This window comes from Cotesia typhae, unplaced genomic scaffold (assembly GCF_013202065.1).
Source record: "Cotesia typhae breed Kobodo isofemale line unplaced genomic scaffold, CoteBio_Ctyphae contig_5, whole genome shotgun sequence".
In the NCBI taxonomy this organism is placed as follows: Eukaryota; Metazoa; Arthropoda; class Insecta; order Hymenoptera; family Braconidae; genus Cotesia; species Cotesia typhae.
In genome coordinates, this window is record NW_027423757.1 from 1,669,953 (window position 1) to 1,693,654 (window position 23,702).

The 23,702-nt window shown below is 29.9% G+C and overlaps 1 protein-coding gene across 1 annotated transcript in view; it reads right to left on the bottom strand.

The window, feature by feature from the left end:
* LOC141530651 (xaa-Pro aminopeptidase ApepP) overlaps nucleotides 1–23,702 on the bottom strand; it is a 48,643-nt gene that overhangs the window by 24,117 nt on the left and 824 nt on the right. The window lies entirely within an intron of this gene.

Genomic DNA, 23,702 nt, shown 5'->3' on the forward strand with positions numbered 1-23,702 from the left:
AATTGAAACTATTTAAATTTGACTAGAAAATACAGAGTTTAGAGAGAGGTTTTTCCGTCTTAATTTACTGGCACAATTATTGTCATAAGTCTCTAAATTTTTATCCTAAGAATTATTGGTCTTGTAGTTTAAAATTTTTAGAATTTGTACTGTATGTGATCTATCTTCACTTTCATAATTTTTAATTTGAGGAGTTGAATTTCAAAGGGGTATCTTTGCATTTTGGATTAATCAAGACAAAAAACTGGTTATCTCTAATTATAAATATTTTTATTGAACTTTTTTAACTTAGCTATGAAGTGCTATCGATTATGAAGCTACAATTCGATTCTTATTTATAAATCTTTATAATTTTCCAAGTAATTAATATTTAAAAGTTAAAAAAACTGCTCTTTTAAAATATGAAAAGATACCTTTTTGAAAATCAGCTCATCATTTAACAATTTACAATAATATTACATCGTAAAAACATGTATAAATGTTGTAGTCAACATAATCAACATTTATGATGTAACAGTGTAAATTTTTTAATATTTAATTATGAAAGTGAAGTTATTAGAAGCCTAGGTCTGGATAATGATGTGATAATTGTAATTTTTTCTGCTATTTTTTTCCGTATACAGTTGAATTATTTTTATTCATTATATTTATACCATAATAGTTATCTTTTTCTTGTTGACATTTTTGTAGCTTTTTCATTCAGTATATTACATTTGTTGTGTCATTGGTTAATATTTGTTTTAATAGAGGTTGGGGAAAGATTGTCAAAAATCAAAATTCCGAAGTCAATATATGACACTGACATTAATTATGGATCATGATTTCGGAATTTATATAGAATACGCCGCAAGACATGCATGAGCAAGTTCACCCGCATGACGTTAAATTATATGGTTGTAGTAATTCTTATAGAATTTGTTGAAAATAGCAACGATACTGTAGATGCATTGATGTCAGGATATATTATATTTCGATCCAGGGAAGAGTCAATTTTATGACCTGAGGTATTGTCGGTATTTTTGGGTTGCCACCGGTCATAAGTGTCAACTGAACTCTCGTGACAATCGGTCCACCTTTGTATTATAATCTTATCGAGTACCTACACTGTATAAATCTTTAACGTATTCGTTTGTGTATTCTAGTGTAGTTTATTATTAATAAAGACAATAAATTGCAATATTTTTCGTTCATAAATCCTATATATTATACTATCTCAACCTTCCAGCCTCAAGTTCCAATAGAATTGTTCATTTTACTTTATAATTTCTTAATTAAATAAAAATCTTTTTGCTTGCATTGTTTTAAATTATCCTAAATTATTTTAAATCTTTTTAGATTATTCTCATAAATATCCTAAAATATTCTGTAAATGACTTGAAAAGAATTTACTTTTCACCACTCGTACAGTAAGATTTTTTTTTACTCAATAATATTGAACTTGGATGTTGCTTCAATGGAACACGCGAGTGCTAAAGTATTAATAATACCGACACACAAAAAAAAAAAAAAATTTGGAAAACAGTTGACTCTAAAGGCCATCCCTGTAACTTCCCGCTAATTCCATAGTTATAAGCGCTTAAAATGGTACAAATGATGTTTTTGAATTCTTTGAGCTCAAAAATACAATTTCTGTGTTATTTTGTGCTCTCCAAGATCAAAAAAGATGTCTTTTCTATGCTTTTGAGCTCTTCAAGCTCTAAAGTCCGATGGAAGTTTCATAGAACACTATTTTTTGAATTTTCAAACCACAATAATTAGTCAAAAGTTAACTTTTGAAAGAATCAACCGATGCCGCGATTGGTGACATTTGTCACAGTTTTTTCAGCCTCATGAAGAATCATTAAGGTTGAATTGGTCAAACTAGAAATTTCGGAGTAATTCCGAAAAAACACATTTTTCGGTTTTCTTTCGTTTACGATATCTCTCGAACAAATCAACCGATTTTGACCGGCTTGGCGCCGATCGACGTGATTTTTGGATTTTCAAAGTTGATTAGTTTTTGGAATCGATTGGTAAAGCGGTTTAAAAGTTATTCCAAAAAAATCATATTTGAAAAAAAAACTGTTTTCGTGTTTTTTTTTTTTAGATTTCTCAAAATCTACGGGTTCGAATCAGTCCAAATTGTATTTAAAATCTAATTTTGGTCAAGCCCTTTCGAATGGCGCCCACTGCGATGAAATTGGTCAAACCGTTTAAAAGTTATAAGTGGTTCACATACACACAATTTGTGTTTAAAAGTAAATCATAGGATTCAAAAAACTGTGTCAAATGCTACCAACCGCGTGAAAATCGCCTATTTCATTCAAAAGTAATTGTAGTTTGAAAATTTTAAGAGTAGTGTTATATTAAACTTCTATCAGGCAAAAGAACTCGAAGAGCTTGAAAACGTAGAACAGCTAACTTTTTGAGCTCGAAGAGCTCAAAAACGTGATAAGTGCAATTATAAGCACTCAGGTATGGAATTAGCGGGAGATTGCAGGGATGACTTTCAGGGTCAACCGTTTTTCTAATTTTTTTTTCGTGATACGCTTTACAGCCAATTTATCTATGCAGCGTTTTCTTGCGTCGAATCGTCCAAATGATGGTCATTGAATTAATTCAGGCGTTTTTTGGTTCCTTGACGTTACTATTCTATAAATATATGACGAACAATTAAACTATATAGAAATTGAATAATAATTATCGAGTATTATGAATGTAATCTGTAAATAATTAAAATTCAGTTGAATAATTAATCCAATAATTTGAAATTTGTAAAATTATTTTTGATAATACTTGATAACGATTTAAAAATTTTTTTAAAACATAATTAAGTTCTTAGAATTCAAGTACAATAAATTTTACGAGACATTTTAATTTTAATATGTAAAGAAATATATAGTTCGTGGTTAATAAATTAAAGATCATCATCATCATCATCATCATCATTATGATTGTCAATAATTATTGTACAGTGCCCTGGTCGGCATTTTTCCTAGTGAAAAAAAAAAAAAAAAATCAGTATATTGTTGCTTTCAAGCGCTGTTTAATCCCTTCGACTTTTCACCCTGTTATCAACATCGCACACAACCCCCGATATATAAACTATCCATCGAGTGGTGAGTATCAATATAGGCGCTTATTGTCACGGCACCTTAACCAATACATGAAGTTTCTCATCAAGATGTTTCCCTGTTCCTGTGGCGGGCATCCGCGACGCTTCGACATTCAGAAGAAGCTGAAAAAAAAGGTAGTCTTATCTTTTTCCGACGATGACTCTTTCGTACATGCGCGACTTTAGACACTGGTACGGACACTCTAGTCCTTGGATCTACACCAAGCATAGCCACTTAAGCAACGTCGCGTCTCACTAGTCCCAGGATACCAGGATGTTGTTGTTGGTTGTGTTTCCATCATAACCACTCACTATGATATTATGTGCGCCAATATAAAAGGTATTGGTCTGCAAATCCATTCGAATTTATCATTTTTCCTTTTTATCTTTTTTTAAAATTTTATTTCTCCCTGTTTTTTCATCCCAACCCTCTACCTCCACACGAGCTCTTTTTTATTTTTTTTTTCAACTCAACTGTAGTTGCATCGATGTATGTAACGCGTCACCTTTACTTTCAATGTTAAAGTTTATCGATTTTCAGACAACGACCGACAAATAATTTTTTTTTATTTAATCAACTACTCTATTTTTTATAATGAAATATTGAAAGATGGATATTTTTAAATGTTTTTTTTTTCTTAAAATAATTTATCTCACGGCGAATTTACGATTCCAATAATATAAATAATCAAAAAAACATTTTTTAATTGGTTTGATAGTTCAAAATGTTTTTACTACAAATTTATGCCTACTAAAACTTGGTGATAAAATCTGTTTATACGTCTAGCAATTTTTTAATTTGTTTTTTTCTTATTTTAAGGGTAATAATCAAAATAGTTCAAAAAAAAAGAAATTTTTAAAATACCAATTTTTTAGTTTGTTGTTTCAAATTTTTTTCTTTATTAAAAGGCTGACATTTTTTAATTTCTTTTTAATTATTATGATGGTGATAAAATTAGAAAAAAAAAAATGTAACTGTTCAAAAAAAATAATTCTAAACCTCATTTTTTTAAATTAAAGTATTGTAGAACTTTCATTGAAATACATACCTTCTTTTTCTTTCAAAACTTTGTTAAAAAAAAAAAGGGGGTTTGTCTCCGTTATGCTGTAATATATTGTCTATTTATTGAATTATAAACTTTCTTTTTATCACATGTTTTCAATTTAGAATATTGAATAATCTTTTGTGGCGAAATATCTTTTCAGTGGAAGGAATCCCAGAAGACATATCCATATCAATTTATAAAAATATATTTTTATAATGATGAATTATTTGTAATGGGTGAAAAAAAATTATATTTTCAACGTTATCAAACTACCCAATTGAAACTATTGGTAACAAATATGACGAAGAGGTTTCTTGCAACCTACCTCCTTAATAGGAGCGCAGAATCATCGCTGGGGTAATCTGTGATTTTTAATAACTCATTATTAAACAAATATTTATTTGTTTTTAATTATTAATTATTATAATTTTAATTTAATGTTGTAATTCCAAAGACCTGATTTTGGCTCCGATTATAAATTTTGTATTTTAATTCCTTAAATTAGAAAATAAGTGTAAAAATAGTTTACAAAAAAATTATTTTGGACGGAAGTTTGTTTATAATACATCTATAAATTTTGATAAATTTAGCAGCAAATGTTGCTGTAAATGCAAAAAAAATAGATTGTTAGTGTGACAGAAAAAAATACACGTATGTTGAAATAAATGATTCAACCAATACAAAAGGAACTCAATAACCGATAAATAGACAACCCGATCGGGAAATAGAAGTTCACGATTGGTTCTCGGAGCCGGGTGGTATACTATGTTAGAGCTAGCTGTACAATCACTGGTCACAAATGTTTGTGCTACGTTAGATATATAAGGTTATCAGGTTTGCGTGTGTCTGTGTGTGATACAATATATATGAAATTTGGTTAGAAGTGGAGAATGAGAATCGATAAATCGAACCTCGAGAGAGAGCTTGAAAGCAGCCGACCCGTAGAAACACGACCGGAAATGGAACAGGGAGGCATCTCATACTGTTGGTAAAGTCAATATTCATCAATACCCTTTGTATAAATGGTGGTGTACTCCGGGCTATAACAGATAGTAGCACTGGTAGGGATGGTGGTAGAAAATTTAAATCGGTTATCGATGTGCTACCTCTTTCAATACCTTCGACCCTTCAACGAGTATGCGAAAAATATCTTAAACTTTTTTCAACTACCCTGTAATAATTCTTAAACCGTTTTTGTTATCGTCGAAGAAACGGTTGCTTTGTGTTTATTGGAAAACAAGGGCGGTTTGATATCAGGAACACATGTACCCTACGGAAGTATTTTTTAACCCCCACAAGCTCTGGGGTTGTCTGTGTTATGGGTCAGGAGGGTAAACGATAAATTCATTCTTTGATATAAATGTATATAGATATATTTGTGACGTTTGTTTACCGCGCTTTTCAAACTTTTACATACAATGAAAGTGTCTGGCTGTTATATAGCTACACTAGATGAGTCATCGGCCCTCTATTGTATAAAGGGAACACCTGGAGTTTATGTAAGCAGACTTTCTTTTGTTTGTTCATAAAACGATTTTGTAACAATATACTTTATACTCAGCAGGTACAAAAAATGATTGTGTGGCCTGGTGAAAAGGATATATATGTATATAAAATTGTTATTTTGTACCTAAAAAAATTTATTATGAAAGTAAAAAAATTTTTCTGTTTGGAGGATTGAAAACTAAAATGAAATAAATTTTGGTTTTTTTACAATAAATTCGTAAAGCACCTGTAAATCCACTGAGCTGTTTCTTTCCCTAAATTTAAAATTTAAGAATAAATTTCAAATTATTCGTCTATGATATATAATTTTGTCCGTAATGTTTATAAACTTATTTAGTTAACTAACAATTTTCTTCAATTAAAAGTACCGAAAATTCATGGGTTTCATTAAATTCATTAAAGCAAAGTTTATCCCCGGTGTTTTAAGAACAGTCCACTGCCAAAAGATCAAAGCAAAAAAAATCCAGCGTACTATTGTATGTTCTGTAAGGTTTATGAGGGCCTAACTAGGTTTAAGTGAATAATCTTAGGTAAAAATATTAGAAATTGTGATAAAAATTTGAACAATCACTCATTCGATGCGAAATGAAATTCTGAAAATAACCTTGTTGTTTTTTTTATTTTTTTGATGAAAATTTCAATTTGTTATTAACAAAAAACATAACCAAAATAAAAATCTCAGTTTTTTTGTAAATAACTCAATAATTATTAGTGATATCAAAAATTGGAAAAAAGATCCTTAAAGAGGAGGAAATTTCTGAAAAAAACTCTTGATTCCCGGAGCTTGAAAAACAATAATTTTTATTTAATGTTGAAAATATTTTAGCATCGGCTAAAATTGTCGACCGTATGACAAAAGTCGGGCGGAACCCTATTTATTTCAATCTGTTACATTCCCTCCATCCCGTATGGTAATAAGAACAATTCATCGGTTATGTGATCAGCAAAAATAAAATGTATGAAAAATTTTTAGTTTGTTGACTGAATAGCTACATGTAATGTTAAATTTTGGAAACCTTATAATGAGTTTTTTGCTGCTGCCAAAGAGACAATTGTTGTAAGACAATATAATTATTAAGAAAGAAAACTATTTAAATCCGTTGACCTTGGAGGCCATCCCAGTAATTGCCTGTTTCTTTTGAAATTCTATCAAATTTTATATCTGTAGGAACTGTAATTAAAGAATATAAATTTTTTGACAATTTTCACTCTCGTACTCCTACGTGGGGAAGGAATTTCGTAAGATCCTATTCGAGATGATTTCTTTATCATAAACGAAAGGTTCCAACAAAACCTCGAGTCCATAAAAACTATTGTTTGGAAGTAAGAGATTGTCATTGTTAAGGCGCCTGCAATTCCTTTTGAAGTAATTCAAGAAAATCCATTCTTAGCCGAACTTGACATCATACACGAACATTCCTACTAAATTTCGAGTCTGTAGAAGTTACAGTTTGGAAATAGAAATTTAATATTTTAACACCCACCCCCGTAATCCCTATTGGTAATAGAATTTTTTGAAATCCATTTTTAGATTATCTCTACATGAGAAATAAAAGATTCCTAACGAAATTTAGAGTTTTTAGAAGCTATATTTTGGAAATTAAGATTTTTTATTGTTAACACTCACCCCCGCGATCCTTATTGGGAGTGGTTCATTGTAAAATTCGCTCTTAGATCATTTCTTTATCACATATAGAATACTCAAACTAACTTTAGAGCCTACAAGAGCTATAGCTTAGAAATGAAAAATTTTCATTGTTAACACCCACCCCTGTAAGCCCCTGTGATCTAAGCTATCGTAAAATTCGTTCATACATTATTTCTTTATCTTTTACGGAAGATTTCTACCAAATTTGAAGTCTATAGGAGCTACAGTTTAAAAACGGGAATTTTTTATTGTTAACGCCCCCGCAAATCCCTTTGGGGGAGGAATTTCTTAAAATCCGCTCTTAGCTGACCTCTACCGGGTAAAAATAATATTCCTACTAAATTTCAAGTTTCTAGATCCGATAGTTCCCGAGATATTGTGATGAGTGCCTATATCTATAGAAAGTCTCTTATATCTATACAGAAAATTACTTTCATTTTCACTGTTATTTATATTAATTATTACAGAAAAAAGAAAAAAATTTAACAGATTTTTAGCGCCCCTACAATCTTCTCTGGGGCTTAAATTTTGCGAAATCTGATTGTAGGCGACCTTAATTTAACAAATATGGAATTTTTATAAAATTTTAAGTCTGTGGGAGACTTAAATTAAAATTTTCGATTTTTTTTTTCATTGGCACCCCCGTAACTGATTTAGGGATTTAAACTTCATTTAATACATTCTTGTTTGCTCTAAACAAAGCCATAAAATTTTCTCTCTAAATTTCATGTCTAGAAGAGTTAAAATTCAAAATTTAGTTTTTTATGATTTTTTCTAACCATTAACGCCCCCGCTATACACTTCGGAGATTCAACACTGATAAAAAAGTTAGCCTATCCATCAAGTGAATGTATCCTCTTTATGGATGCAAAATTTCAATTCTATCGGATGTATAGTTTAATAGTTTTAACGGACCAACCTCATAATTCTTCAGAACCAATCATTTGGATTAAAATAAAATCAATACAGTGATTTTTGAGTACCATACTCGAGGAGGCACAAAGAGGTAGCATAAATGAACTATAAAATATTAGAGAAGCATCAGAATTATAGTAGAATGATTAATCGTTAGTTTATACTAAATTCATCTCGGAATTATCGTTGTAAGCCATGTTCAAAACATTTATAAATTAACACTTGAGTCGTCTAACTTTTCTCATTAAATCAGTTTCTAGTCTCATGATAAATTTTTTGCCCAGCATAGTTTTTCTAATTTCAAGTAAATAAATTATATTTTTGAACATTTCTAATTATAGAATTTTTTTACTGTACACATATTTATTATGTCTGTTCTTAATGCGCTAAAATATGGTCAGTAGTATATCAGAAATAATTCGAAATATAAACGAAGCTCTATTAAAATTCGATGCTTAACGAACTATTAAAATAGCAAGCGTAGTTAAAATGGCAGAAAGTACGCGAAGTATGAAGTTGTTGAGTCTCCGTGTCTAAAAGTATCGTTGAATCGACGCGTTTGGATGTCCAACTATCGGGAGAGAAGAACAGAGGCATCAGTTGGTAAAGAATAACGTTCAAACCGGAAGTCATGGGATAGAACAGATAAAACACTCAATGATTAGGACAGCATAAGGAAGTAGGTATATTTAATCAAAACTGTCTAATCAATAACAAACAACAAAATGTAAATTGGAATGTTCGAAAAATAAATATAACTATATAACTTTGAAATTTCCATTGGAACGTTGTAAACGGAGAATCCAAAAAATTTGCAATTATACAGGAAAACATAAACCGTGTGGAATAATTCTTAGTTTACGTTACTCTCTCAACTTAATGGACACTTGTTGGCTAACGCCTGTTACATTTTACATCAGTGCTTGCGCGTGCGTCGAGGAATACACTCTCTATGTGTACATTGAACTGTAATGTAACTCACACATTACAGTGCTAACTGTTTGGTATTACTTTACTGCGATATACTTACCTGATACCTCGCGCGACATTTTGTGTTGAAAAAAATTCCAAGAAAATATCTGAGAGATGCTCCTACTTACTCAATTCGTACCACGTATCTTACATAATCCTGTGTTTTAATTTAAATAAAAATAAACATACGGATTAAATTTTTTTTTTTTTTAAATTAGAATCTTGCGACCTGAACAGAGTTTCGAATGCGGATACATTGCGGCGGATATATTGATTAAAAAAATCTTATTTTTTCTTTGTGCGAATCTATTACATAAGGTGCGAAGCCTAAACACTTAAAAGTCGGAAGAAAAATAATTCATAAGTTCGTAGATAAGAAGATACTCGGGTGTCTGAGCACCTAAGTACCTGGTACCATTTGTGCGGCCATTAGTCGGATACGTCGGGTAACAATAACCATTTTTTTGTTTACAGATATTGGATAAGTGACAGCACAGCTGAACAGGATCGAATGAACGTCAGGAGGGACATGTTTAAGCTATATAACAGCTAGATTGACACAGCCAGAGGTCGTTGATCGCCGTGTATGTAAAGACACAAAACCTAGAAGCTGAGACTTGTGTATAACAGTGATGTACAGTGTGTAGAAGTAATATTATATTGTGTAGACATCGTCACGTTATCCAACTCGGAGTTGAGTCGTCACATTAATTAGGGTGGAACAATAGAGAATGAGAGTTTTCATTAGGGTCACATGACAGATAGGAGGTCGAGATTGTGGGTGTTTTACTGCCAATACTCAACTGCCAGTCTGACTTACTCGATGACGTCATATCACTTTGGTTTGCAATATATGTCCCTGCTTATAAGCGATTTGTTGCTTTCAAATTTTCTCGCTATTTATCTATTCGATAAATTAGAATTTAATAAAAAACATGTAATTCATTTAATTCATTTGCAGTCATAAATTGCCAGTTATATTTATTTTTTTATATTGAGCAACTGAAAGTTCAATTTTACAATCAATATTCTATTCTATTTGTTAATTAAACATAGTATTGATTTGATACTAAGAAAATCATTTAATAAAAGTAAGTGAACAAAAGGGCCTGAAAATCTGTGCGTGATGTTATCAAGGTATTAGGGGATGCAGGGAGTATTTTAAGGGCCTCAGGGCCCCTTGGTACGCACTCAAGGTCAGTATGGAACCAGTCACTGGCCTTGAAAAAATATACGTGTATTCATACATATATATACAACACTTTTCAGGTAAAATTTTATGCAGTATACATATGTGCTACACTATAGTAGTACGTAGTATACAAGCCCAACGATTTCACCATACTACAAAGGAGTTCTTTGTATGTTGTTCGTTGCATGTTGTATGGTGTTTGAGTCAAATGTCTCACGCTTTGTCTGACGGACGTATACTATCGGGGAAGCATGATCCCTGTGTACTGACATGCCATACTCCTTTGACGCTTCCATTCTCGCTCCTTTGCTCCTTTTCCAGAGATACCAGAGATGCGAAACCTGAATCGCGTCCAAGTATTCACGGGACGCATGAATATCAAGGATAATTCAACTCTCCAAGCGATTTTATTGTTACTTACATACTTAACTCTTGAACAATAATTTACGCATTGTTATTTTTTTTATTGGAATTAAACATATGATTTATTGATAATGTTTGATACGATTTTTTTGGTTGATAAATTTTAATGAATTTATCAAATAAATTAGTGTAAGAATGTCACAAATTGAAAATTTGTTTATTTAAAAAATCTTCCGTTACTGTGATAATGTTTGACACTTTTGTTTGTTAATTTTATATAATTTCATTGAATTAACTCACAAAAGTATTGTAAATATAATATCAAAATTGATTAAATAGAATTTTTGTATACAATGGCGGAAAATTTTCTCCTGTATTGAATTCGGCTGCTGTGGCTATAAATGCTGCGAAAAACATTCAAAAATTATAAATGCCATCAAAATTTGAAGATGAGTATTAACTAAGAGATTGCGTGTGACACGCATATGCGTCGCCTTGTTCACGCACGTGTTATTAGGGCTACATGACATGACGAACATGATTGGTTTACTTCAAGGAACTTCAAGTTACAGCGAAACATTGTACATTACACTTATGAAAAATATATTTATGTATATTTATTAACACATGTCTGAGTATTAGTGCGAATTTTTCAGAAAAATTAAGATCGCTTTAGTACTAAAGCATACTTTGTACATAATATAAATCCAGTATCCTATCAGTATAGATGAACGTACCGGATTGATGAATAAGTGGTTGATGAGAATGTAACAGTTGATAATAAAAAAAAAATTTTTACCATTACTAGTGGCTGTCTGTTTAAATAATATCAACAAAGAATCAATAGACATTATATAGTTTTAATTTATTTCCAATTTTTTTATTTTGAAGGTAACGCGTTCACATAATATTTAAATAGTTAGTGCAGAAGTCCTAATGGACTATAAGTGGAACAGAAGTGACCAAAAGCCGCGAATCCAAGGATTACCCTACAGTATTTTCTTTGTAGCGTGCATATGCTCTCTATGTGTGACGAGTAACGATCTGACGAGCTGCACAAAGACCGAAACGTCGAACAAAGAAAAAACATGTGAGGCAACAGGAGAACACGATGTCAAAGGGTTTTCAGTGATACAAGATGGGTAGGCCTAAAGGACAGTGATTAATTTTATTGTACCCTCATCGTCAAGGCTGATCACGGGGTCATGAATTGTCATCTTCGCCATTTGTCACCAATTGTCCTTGTGTGTATCTGTAATGAATTCTTAACTCTTATCTGAAGATTAGATCTTGAGTCTGGATGATGAAAAATTATTTCATTATTTTAATGGAGTTATAAATTTGTCAAATTTTTATGAAGTAATTTTTTTTTCATTCCTTGAAGCTACGGCGCAACCATGAGAATATTTTGTATCAGAATGTAGAAGCGTGGTTTGAATATGCTTGACCGCACTCGGACAATGGCGCTGAGAACTTGGGCCAGGATGAGAATCAGGAGTATAGGAAATCCTTGAGTAACCCTAGATATCGAACATACATACTATTTTGTTTCTTATTGAGATTATAAAAGAAAATAAAAAGAAAAATTTCCTTTTTGAAGTTAAAAATAAAATGATTCCATGCAAGATTAAACGATGGGTCTTTTAGAGAGGCTGGAAGCTGAATCCTGGATTAGGTGAGTAAAGGAGAGGACTAGGAATGAAGAGATTGAAGGAAGTCTTATGTGTGTTGTTTGGGTATTTTGAAAATAACAACAAAGAATAAATATGGTGATTTTATTTGTTTTGAGAGAAAACATGAGATTAGGCGAGCGGATTAGGTATGTGTTGTGTCGAAATAGTCGTGTAACATGCCGTGAATCTGTCAGTTGTTGGTAAACTACGGCTTAGAAGGCTACGGGAAGCATGATCAACATAGAGGTAGTTCGTTGAGCTAAACGCGTTTAGGATTCTCGCGGATTCCCTCCAAAACGCTTACTATACTCACTACTAGCTAGACTACCTCTCTTTTCTCTACATATCTCCTGACATTCTCTATACTCTACCTCTATACTATACCTCCTGCAACCAGAGTAGACAGTAGTGTTATCTCACTATACTCCTATATCCAACGTTCTCCTCATCGCTATTTTCTGTTTACTTATTATTCTTCTATTTATTATTAACAGTAGATCTTTTAAGTTTTACATCGAATGATTTAATGATGTAAATAAATTATATAAAATAGAATTAAGCTAAAATAAAGATTAATTTTTATAAATTCATTCATATTCCCAGCGAAAGAAACAAAAATAAATTTAGGAAATCTAAAACTGCACGAAGAGAATGTGTATTTATTAAAAAGTTAATGATTGTTAATATACAATTTATTGTAGTTTACTTTATGTTGTTGTTATAAATAAATTATTAATAATTAAAAAATAAAATGAATATTGAATCAATGCATGTTTTTAATAGATTTTATAGAAATCGAACTATTACTTTTGTCTTCATGACGTAACTTTCGAAAAATTTCGTTTTATCTCGACTTAGTTTATCGAGCAGGTTCAAAAATACTATTTATTCAAAAATTAATTTGTTTATTTATTTGATAGAATGTGTAGCTTGTGACGACGATCGCGTCTACATTTTTTAATGGGTCTTTTAAAATAATATACCTATTCCACTGATGGATACTGTAAGCTCAAGGTCAAAGATGAACTTATTTTAATCGGCCAAGTAGTTCAAAAATAACAGAATTTCAAAATCTTCAAAATGGTTAAAAATGACACTTTTGAAGGACCTTATTGAGATGAATGTTGGGTTCAATAACTTCAAGAAAAAAAAACTTTGTTGAAATGACTATCAAACGTACCTTCAAATGAAGTTTCCTCAAAATAATAATCCAGTTTTCTTATTTAAGGATTCATTTGCTTCACTCAAGCATTCAGAGAATAGCTCTTGTAAATATACGTAGTTTCTTTAAAATAGGCAACTTTTTTGTCAACGTAAGAATCTGTATAGTTGAGCCAACTAAATGTAACGCATAAAATAATGATACGGATCGTTATTTTGACTATCCGTTGTATACACTGCTAAGTCACAAAAATTAAGGGATGTAAAAAAAATTCCAAATTAATGGGTGATTTTCAATATGTTGTAACTCTGGGGCAAACGATCGTACAGCAAAAAAAAAGCCAATTATAGCTCCAAGTGTCTAATTTTCAGATACGGTCATGAAATTTTTTTATCATGTTTGGGTCTGGAGTAATCCCAAAAAAAACTACCAAAAAAAATTTTCCAAATTTTTTCTCAATTAATAAAAGGTCTACGGGTTTCAAAAAAAGGTTTTTCATTGTTTTCTTCCAAAGCTCTTTTAAGAAATTTAATATCCTTTAACTTGACGTAATCAAAAAGCCTCTACGATAATTTGCCGCGGAGTTATCGTGAATCAAAGCTAAAAAGTTCTTTTTAACTTTGATAATCCATAACTCTGGGAATCAATGGAGAGTTTTGAAAACTACACAATATTCTCTATGAGATACCGTGAATGGCTTTTAATGAAAAAATTTTTTTTTCTCAAAACTGTATTTTTTTTATCAAAGACTCTTTTTAAGAAATTTGAGAAAAAAATAATTACAATTTTTTTTTGAAATTTTCTCAATTTTTTACGACCTAAAAAAAAATTATTTTTGCTTCGAAAAATCATTTACTTCCAATTATCCATAATCCTAACAACAGTTTATGGGCCCAGATACGTTGTTAATTAAATAAATTATTAAAATACAAATTTTCATGAACGGAAATAAACTTATAAGTGAATTTAAACTAGTTAGTATTGAAGTCAACGTGAATACTGAAGTATACGCGTTTTTAAGTGATAATTTTCAGTTGATTATTTTTGATTTTTTCACAATCTAAAGCATTTAAGCTGAGCCGTATATTTTGCATTTATGACTGGAACCATCCAATCATCAAATAGTAAGACAAAATTTTTTTTTTACCCGATTTGGGAGCTTCCAACGTCCTCATAAATCGAGATCATACCTTTTCATACCTAAAGACACCAATCGAGATCTTCGTGGCAAAGAATGAAGCCTTTATTACTGTTACGAAGATAGGAACCATGATCGTAACCAGTAATGTAGGGATTCAAAAAAAAAATTCAAAGGAAAACGAATTGTACAGCTCCAGTGTACCGTACAATCTACGATCGGTTCTCAGAATGTAGAATAATCGATAAACTCCTTTGAATCAGGGGTAAAGATAAACCATCACGGTAAGATTGTAAAAAAACTTGGTAGGAGTAGGAAACGATTTTCACATTTGTGAATATTTATGCTTCAAAAACATTTTCTGCTTGGTTTTAACGTTTTGAATAACTTTTATTTAAAGGTTGATGAACGTGGAAGAGTTTACAATAAACTCTGTCTGAAGTGAATTTTTACTATGTTGAGTCATAAAAGTAATAGTGCATAAAAGTTAAATGAAAAAAATAAAAATTCGAGGCACTGGCTGCTTGAGTGTATCGTTCTCTAAACTTTATATTTCACTTTCAGGAAATTAAAATAGAAATATTTTTATCGATCATAAATTTTTTATTTTTCAATAAAGATCAAGGAAATTTTTATTTTTTCATTTATTGTTTAATTTTTGCTCAATCAAGATATCAAATAAAAGTTTTTGTTTTCATAATGTAGTTTTTCTTTTATAAAAATTTGTCATCATACCGCTGATAGAAATAAAGTTGTCAACATCAAACAACCTCTGACCAAACTCTCTTTGAATGAAAGCAGTCTTGTTAAATTACAGATTAGAGTCTACGTTTGATACAAATTTTTGTATTTTTTTTTTTTTTTTTTTTTAATTTAAACCAAGAAACTTTTTATTTGGTAATCCTCTACTAAAAATATTTTATATACTTTAATGACGTAAGTAATATAAATTAATGGAACAATAATGTATTCATACGCTTTTTTCTACACTTTAAAAATTTTTTTTTTGTGTGACCCAACTTCTTTGAGCTATAATTAATTAAAGTAAAATAACTAAACCTAGTGTAACATTTTGATTTTGATGTAAGTTTATGGGTACAAAGTTATTATTGTGTGATCTCTATATGAAATGAGACTCGCTACGAAAGCACAAAACAAAATTAATTAGACAAGTTAGCTGGAACTTGCATTTTGTTCATTAAAGTGTGATTGTTTAGTAGACTGGTAACAAATCAAGATTATTAGCATTCACATGAGAGAAGCGTTTCAATGCTTATAATCATGAACTAAAAATTTTTTTACCTAATTTTAAAGTTTTTTTTTGTCTTCTAAATTTCAGGTATATAACTTTCATTAAAAATTTAAGTTTTCCCAGAAAAAAATGTTGAGACATGACTATGCCTGTTCATGTATGATCATGCCTGAAGAGTAAAATACGTTACGGTCTGGCCGTTTCTGCTCATGCCTGATGTCAGGTATGATCATGCCTTGTTATGCCTGCTTATGTTTGAGACGTTATATGTCATACGTCTGATCAGATCTGTTGGTGCCCGGTCATTTTTCATGCCTGATCAGGTCTGAAGACTCATGCCTGTTCATGACTGATTAGGACTAAATATTTTTTCCCCGAGATATTTCAAATTCGATGATTGAAAATAAAATAACGCGATTCGATAATTAGGAAGATATTTTTCACAATTCTTATTTGCGTCTTCACAAGTATCTACAAAATTGGTGTTTTGAGATAGATAAATTCAACTTTTTAGCTCTCCTACTTTTACTAATATACTTCTAGTGTCAGGTCAAAGCTATATTTGTATTTTTATGTCACGCGTTTATCGTCGGGTATAGTAATGTGTCTGAAAGATGTATTATTCTGATGGGCTCTCATATAAATAAATATATATACGTACATATTCAAGAGTTTCTACGATATTGAAAAGACATATAGAGAACTTATCGCCACAAATGCATTCTACAAATAATCAAATATTTATTTTAGTAGTTATCCAGACCCGATATTTAATCACATAGTATTATAAAAACAAATGAAACTTTATGTTTTATGCAAATGGATAAAAATTAGTTTAACCATATATTTCATCAATTTATAGGTACTTTCTAGGGGTGTGCGAATAATTCAAACTTGCGAATTATTCGTTCCGAATCGACTACTAATATTCGATTCGAACGATATTTGCACACCCCTAGTATTTTCTATCGTTAAAAGTAAGAACCTATATTTTATTTAGAAAAGTGAGAAAAAGTTATGTTTTCTATCCTCAGGCCGGAAAGTGATAACCCGCTACGCTAAACGAAGTTTCCACATTCCGACTACGTCGAGCAGAAATAGTATATTAATAGTATACTAATGGCAGTCTACGATTCTGCAGTTAAATTAATTAATAATAAAGAAGCAAATCTGCTTTACATTACAAAGATATTTACAAAATCAGGTTATTCAGTTCGAAAATATCCTTAATGTTGGGACTTTTTTCAAACTGAATAGCCTGCAGCTTAATCAGCTTGAATTCAGTTTCATTTTAATGCTTAGCAGGCTGTTCAGTTTCAAGTAAGGCTTAAAATTTTTCTATATACCAGGTTGTTCAGTTTGAAAAAATGGTTAAAGTTGAAACTTGTTTCAAACTGAATAGCCTACAGCTTGATCAGCTTTGATTCAGTTTCATTTTAATACCTTAGCAAGCTGTTCAGCTTGAATTCAGTTTCTTTACAATACTTTTGAAGGCTGTTCAGTCTGAATATAGCCTGAAATGTTTACGTCATTTTAAAGCTGCAGTGTGATAAGGTTGAAACCAGTTTCAATTTAATACTGCTAGCAGGCTGAACAGTTTGAAATTATTGACTCTAGTAGGCCGAATAGTTTGATTTAAGGCTCTGTTCAGTGTAGTCAGTTTGATATAAGGTTTAATTCAGTACAGGCAGCTTCAATTAAGGTTCAATTCAGCTTTAGCAGTTCGAAATAATACTAAAACTTTTCGACTCGGGTACTTATTACTGGCCAAGGTGTGTATAGTATTTTTCTGCTCGACGCTTAGCTTCTATAATTCTATGAATGCCTGTTACCTGGCGTGGTCTTTTTTCCGATAATTTACCACAGTCATTAACATTAAAAAGGACTCATATCATCTATACTCGGAACTATATTACACTCACTGTAAGTTCATTTTATGTATGAATTTTTTTATATTGAAATTAAAATCATTATGTAAAAAATTCTCTTTTATACTCAAGTTATTTTGCAACTAATTTACTACTTAAACTTTAAGCGCATATATATATATATATATATATATATATATATATATATATATATATATATATATATATATATATATATATATATATATATTTATTTATTTATTTATTTATTTATTTATTTATTTATTTATTTATAATTTAATGCCAAGGCAATGGCCAAATGGCAAAGTATACATTTTTATTGTATTAAAGTACACGAATTTAAGTAAAAGATGATTTAAGATTGCTTTGCAATTTTGTTTAGTATATTTTTCTGAGAGTGGATTGATATTAAAGTAATTTAAAAGTAAACAAACAAAGTCAGTATGTATGATAATCAACAAAAGCTCTGCAAGAGTAGGTTTATGTAGATAGACAACGTAGTATTTATATAGAAGATTCATTAGCTGTTTTAGGTTGATAACAGGTAGATTCCTTGATAGCAAAAACAAGAGAAAGTAGTTTTAGCAATTAAGTTGATCCATAAAGTAGACTAGGCTAGGTAAATTTGAGAAACGTTCATAGTTTGTCTTCTCGTTCCTGATGAAGAAAGAATTCATAGGATTTCATAGAATTCATAGAATAGCATATATATATGCTATCTTTTCTTTTATGAGCCTAACATCATTTTACTAATTTTACCAATATTACTGACGAGTGTGTACCTTACTTCATGGGATATTAAGCAGAACTACTGACACTGTGAAGTATATCATAAATTCTTCCCTAAGTCTCATAATAATATATAAATATTTCTTTTATATCAAACTTCACACGGAAAAAAAATTGTAAGAAGCCTACAATTGTTATATCATAATCCAGGACCAGACTTTCAATAGGTCAATTTGATAATTTTACATTTCAAAATTCACGATGTTACATCGTAATAATACCTATAAAAGTAGTAAATATCAGAATTTTTACGATTTAACGTCATAAATTTAAAAATGTAAAATTATCAAAGTGATCGTATTGAATGTCTAATCGTAGATTCCGATGTTTCAATAGTAATTTTTCCTACAATTTATTTCCCGTGTAATATAATAATTATAATCTCTCCTTTTTATATCCATAAAAATTCACTTTTCTTTCATATAACAAGTTTCTGAATTTATTATTTTGATTTCCCGCTATGAAAATCAATGATTTTAAAAAATCGGGAAGTTATTGTTAACAAACTTGTAAAGTTTAAAATTTTACTACGGTTTTCGAAAATTGAGTTCATATCAGATCTTTACGTTTTGAGGTCCGAGGAAGCAGTTCTTTTAAACCCTCAAAGTTTTTTATTATACACATAAATTTAAAGTTTGTGTGAAATATCAATGTGATTGTAAGTATTTATTTAACAAATAATCAAAATTAAAATTTTTTAATATTCGTAAATTCGATAAATTTTAAATAAGTTAAAAGTAATTCTACAAGTTGTACCATGACTAACTGTTTAGGGATAAAGTGAAATTAATATTATTCGTGTAACTTATAGATAAAATTGCTAAATTTCATTACTCATTACTTATTACTAACAAATCTATTTTTATTCTTATGAATGTATTGATGAATGAAGAATCGGTTACGTCGTACTTCATAAATATATGTCAAGAATTAAAAAAAAGTTGTTTGTTAGAAGTTGAATAAAACAAAATAGCTACTCATTTATTCTTATTCTTATTCATGTGTGTATTTCCGTAGAAATAACTCGGGTAACTCGGCATGCTTAGAAATGATATTAATAGTTCTACCTACTTACATTAGTCGTCTTCGCGGGCAATGATCGCTAGATATTGTATCGCTCGTGGGTGGTTGTCGCAATAAGAATGTTTATTTCTTCTTCTATTATTCATCAAGTATCATCGATTTTTTTTAGCATTGCGAAATGAATAGTCTTTTATTTTTGTTTGCAATAAATTTTTATTCATTTTATATTTAATAGAATTATACAATAGCTCGAATTGTAAATTCATTTATAATTACCGATAAAAACTTTAATTAAAAATTAAAATTCCGTATTGTGCGATTTTAATTATGTAAATTAAAATTTAATTATTCATTTCTATGAAAATTACCGCCAGTATGCAAGAATATTGTATATATTTTCATTAATATATAATTCATATAAAAATTATTTTGATGACGAAACATACATTTTCAATAAATTTTAATTAAAGTGAGACAATCATGAACAGAAAAATGATAAAATTTAGCTAATTTGTTTTATCTGTTGATCAGTGTGTTATCGTATTATTAACATGTATGTAAACAATTATACTGACGAATCGTTCATCACGAAGTGTTAATATTCGCATCATAACGAAGACTGCGGGTATATAATTAACAAGCTTATGAATATGCAAATATTAATGTCGCTTGTGTAATCAGCATAAATCTAAGTTGTTCCAGTTTAATCTCAATTGATTAGTCATTTGCTGTACTTTATCAACCCATCAAAATGGAAATCGTTTCTAATTTTATGCGGTTATGTTGTCAATCTTCATAAGAGAAAGTGTCAATAATTACTTTTCGATATAATTTATTCGATAATTATTTTCATTAATAAATAATTAATTGTTGAATTATTTTAAACTATTAAAGGAAATACAGATATCAGTAACTCATAGATATATTCGATAAACATTAATTTTAAATCGAAAATTGGGAAAAGTTAATCGTTTTTCAGATTTTTTTGCCATAAATCGAGTACGGTCTGCTAAAACTTTGATTAATTGATCAATGTGAAATAAAAGTACTAGCAAAGAGCACAACTTTGTGACAGGAAACGAAGCGTACTCTATGTGTTTTATCCATCAAAAAATATTTATATTGAAAATACAACACACATAAGCGGTGAAAATAAAATTTAATACTTTTTATTCACACACATTATTTTTTTTTTTTTTCAAAAATAATGGTTGATAACTTATTTAAATAAGTGTGTTCAGGTTTATAGGTGGAATATTTTCGAGTTTTTTATGGGATGTCCAGAAAATGATGAAATTATTCTCAATGTATAGACTTCCTTCACTAGCTTAATGATCGTAAAATTAAGCTACTTAATTTAGAACTCTAAAATAATTACTCATTAACACGTAATTGAATTATCGATTGTCTTCTGGATGCGAGTTCTGGTGTTGAACATTTTGAAAACTCGGAAATCGTAGAAAAACGAACGAACCAGACTATCATTTTAAAAAATCAATAAAAAAAATCGATATACTCCCGGTCCCGATCCTCGGTCAGAAAAAATTGAGTTATTTTTTTCCACCAAAGATCATTTCTACATCATATATAGAATTCTCCTACCAATTTTGGAGCTGATAGGCACAATAGTTTAAAAATGGAAATTTTTATTGTTAACGCTCCCGCCTTCTCCTACCGGGGAAGAAGAATTTCGTAAAATCCGTTCTTAGCTGACTTCTATATGGCAAAATTAATATTTCTACCAAACTTCAAGTTTTTAAAGCGTATGGTTCCCGAGATTTCGTGATGTGACTATATAGATGTAAATCTCTTTCAATCGGAGCCTGTAGGTGGATGCGTGGAAGGTTGTATGTAGAGGCGCAGGATGGTGTGAGTGGGTCTTAAGGTAGTACTACCGTTACCACAAGAGTCAAATCCCAAAGCCTAACCTTATTTGATTAACGTAGTAGATTTCCCTATACTAAATCACGTTGAAGAAAGAGAGACAGAGATAAATTTTGAATGTTTTTTATTAATAAATATTCTCATATGCTCGGAAACCATACTGATTGTTATAAAATATGTTCTAGATGTTATTTTCTCTCGTTGTCTTAATTTTTATTAGAATCTTAACGTCCAGTTTTGTGAAATAAAATAAAGTCTGTGATTTTCCATAAGGATCAATGGTAAAAGCAAAAATATGTAAATATTAATATCTTTTTTTCAAGACTCGCCAGGCTTCCAAAAATTTTACTGCTTAGTTATGATATTATAAAGTACCAATTTGCCAAATTTCATTAAATTCTGAACGTCAATTCTAAAACCGGTAGTACTACCTTAAGTTGATTGTAAGGAAAAGATTTAAAATAATCCCTTTATTGCCATTTCGATAAAAAAAAAAAAAAAACAAAGGAATTGAAAGAAAATGCCTGTCTTTTGTTTTTATTGACTGAAAAAATGCTTATCAAAGTAAATCGTAGAAATATGAGAAAGGGTTCATAAAATCCAAAAAATAAGTAACCTATAACCATCTGCAAAAAATAACTCGAAAAATTGGCAGTAACACAGCTTTACTCCAGATTCCTTAACTCTGCGACATACTGGACTTAACTAAAATAATGAAATAACTTAAAAAAAAAAAATTTTTTTTTTAAAGTTATTCAATTTTTTGAGTTGAGTACAGTATGTTGCAAAATTGAGTAATCTGGAGTAAAGATGCGTTACTGCCAGAAACGGTACTATCGTTGTTGCACTCGTGATGATAAAGCTGATTGCAGTTTTATAATTTTCTTCTAAACAAATGAAAATGTTGAAAAAAAAAAACGCTTTGTTATAAAATATATAATTAAAAAATCTTTTATGTAGTAGAGCATTTTTTTTCAAAAATCTTCTTTGTTTAGAAGAAAAATGAAAAGCTGCAATCATGTACAGTATGTAGCAGAGTTGAATAATCCGGAGTAAGCTGTGTTACTGACCAAAAAACTGCATCGATTGCCGTAAACCGCATCAAAATCGGTTGATTTTGTTCGAGAAATATCTAATTTTAAAAAAATCAACAAAACATCGTTTTTCAATTATTTATCTGAATGGATTTCTTTCTGATAATTTTGATAGAGCTCTTATTCACACTAAATACCGCCATATGTTTTAAAGTCAGATGATGTGTCTGAAAGTTATAGTAGCTTAAATATTTTGAAAAAAATTTTTGCTTAAATCCAAACTAGACGCTTGAGCACGAAGAGCTCAAAAACTTCGTTACAGGTTAAAATTGAGGCGCTTTGTATTTGAAATTAACAGAAAGTTGCAGGGATGGATTGTAGGGTCAATCGTTTTGTTAATTTTTTTCGAACAGATTTATAAAATTTTCGAAATTTTCCGTTTTATAATTAAAAAATTATTCAAAACTAAAATTATTTCTAATCAAAATAAAGAAAATGCCGACAATGATTTAACTTGATTGTTATACTTATAAAAAGAAATGATTTATTTCGTCGGCTTGACAACAAAAATTAATCGATTAAGCATTTAAATTTTATTATCAACATTTAATTATCAATATTTTCCTGTGTTTAATCGGAAACACAGAATTAATTAGTAAATTAAATACTTTACTGTTGTAATATTGATGATTTAAAAAAAAATAATTTTGATTTTATTTTCATTACTTTTACAAGCTTGTTATTTACTTAAACTGTTAAAAATAACATTGAGTTGATTTATGTAATAACAAAAAATCAAGGATGACTTGTGACATCCTTGAATCAATTCATCGTTTAGCTGCTAAATAATTTCTGCAACAAGTAGTTTTTAAAAATAATTAATCATTTTGGTTTAATATGTTCACTCAAATAATTTAGTTTTTCTTATTCGAATAAAAAAATTTTAGCCACTGTACGACTCGACCTCTTTTACCAGAATTAAAATATTGATCTTTAAAATAGAGAAAACTTTTTATTCAAATGTACATTAAAAATAATCTACCGTAAAATGTCGCAACCTGACCTACTGTTTCATTTCTAGTATTAGAATCTGCTTCATTCTCATCCTCCACAATTATGAAT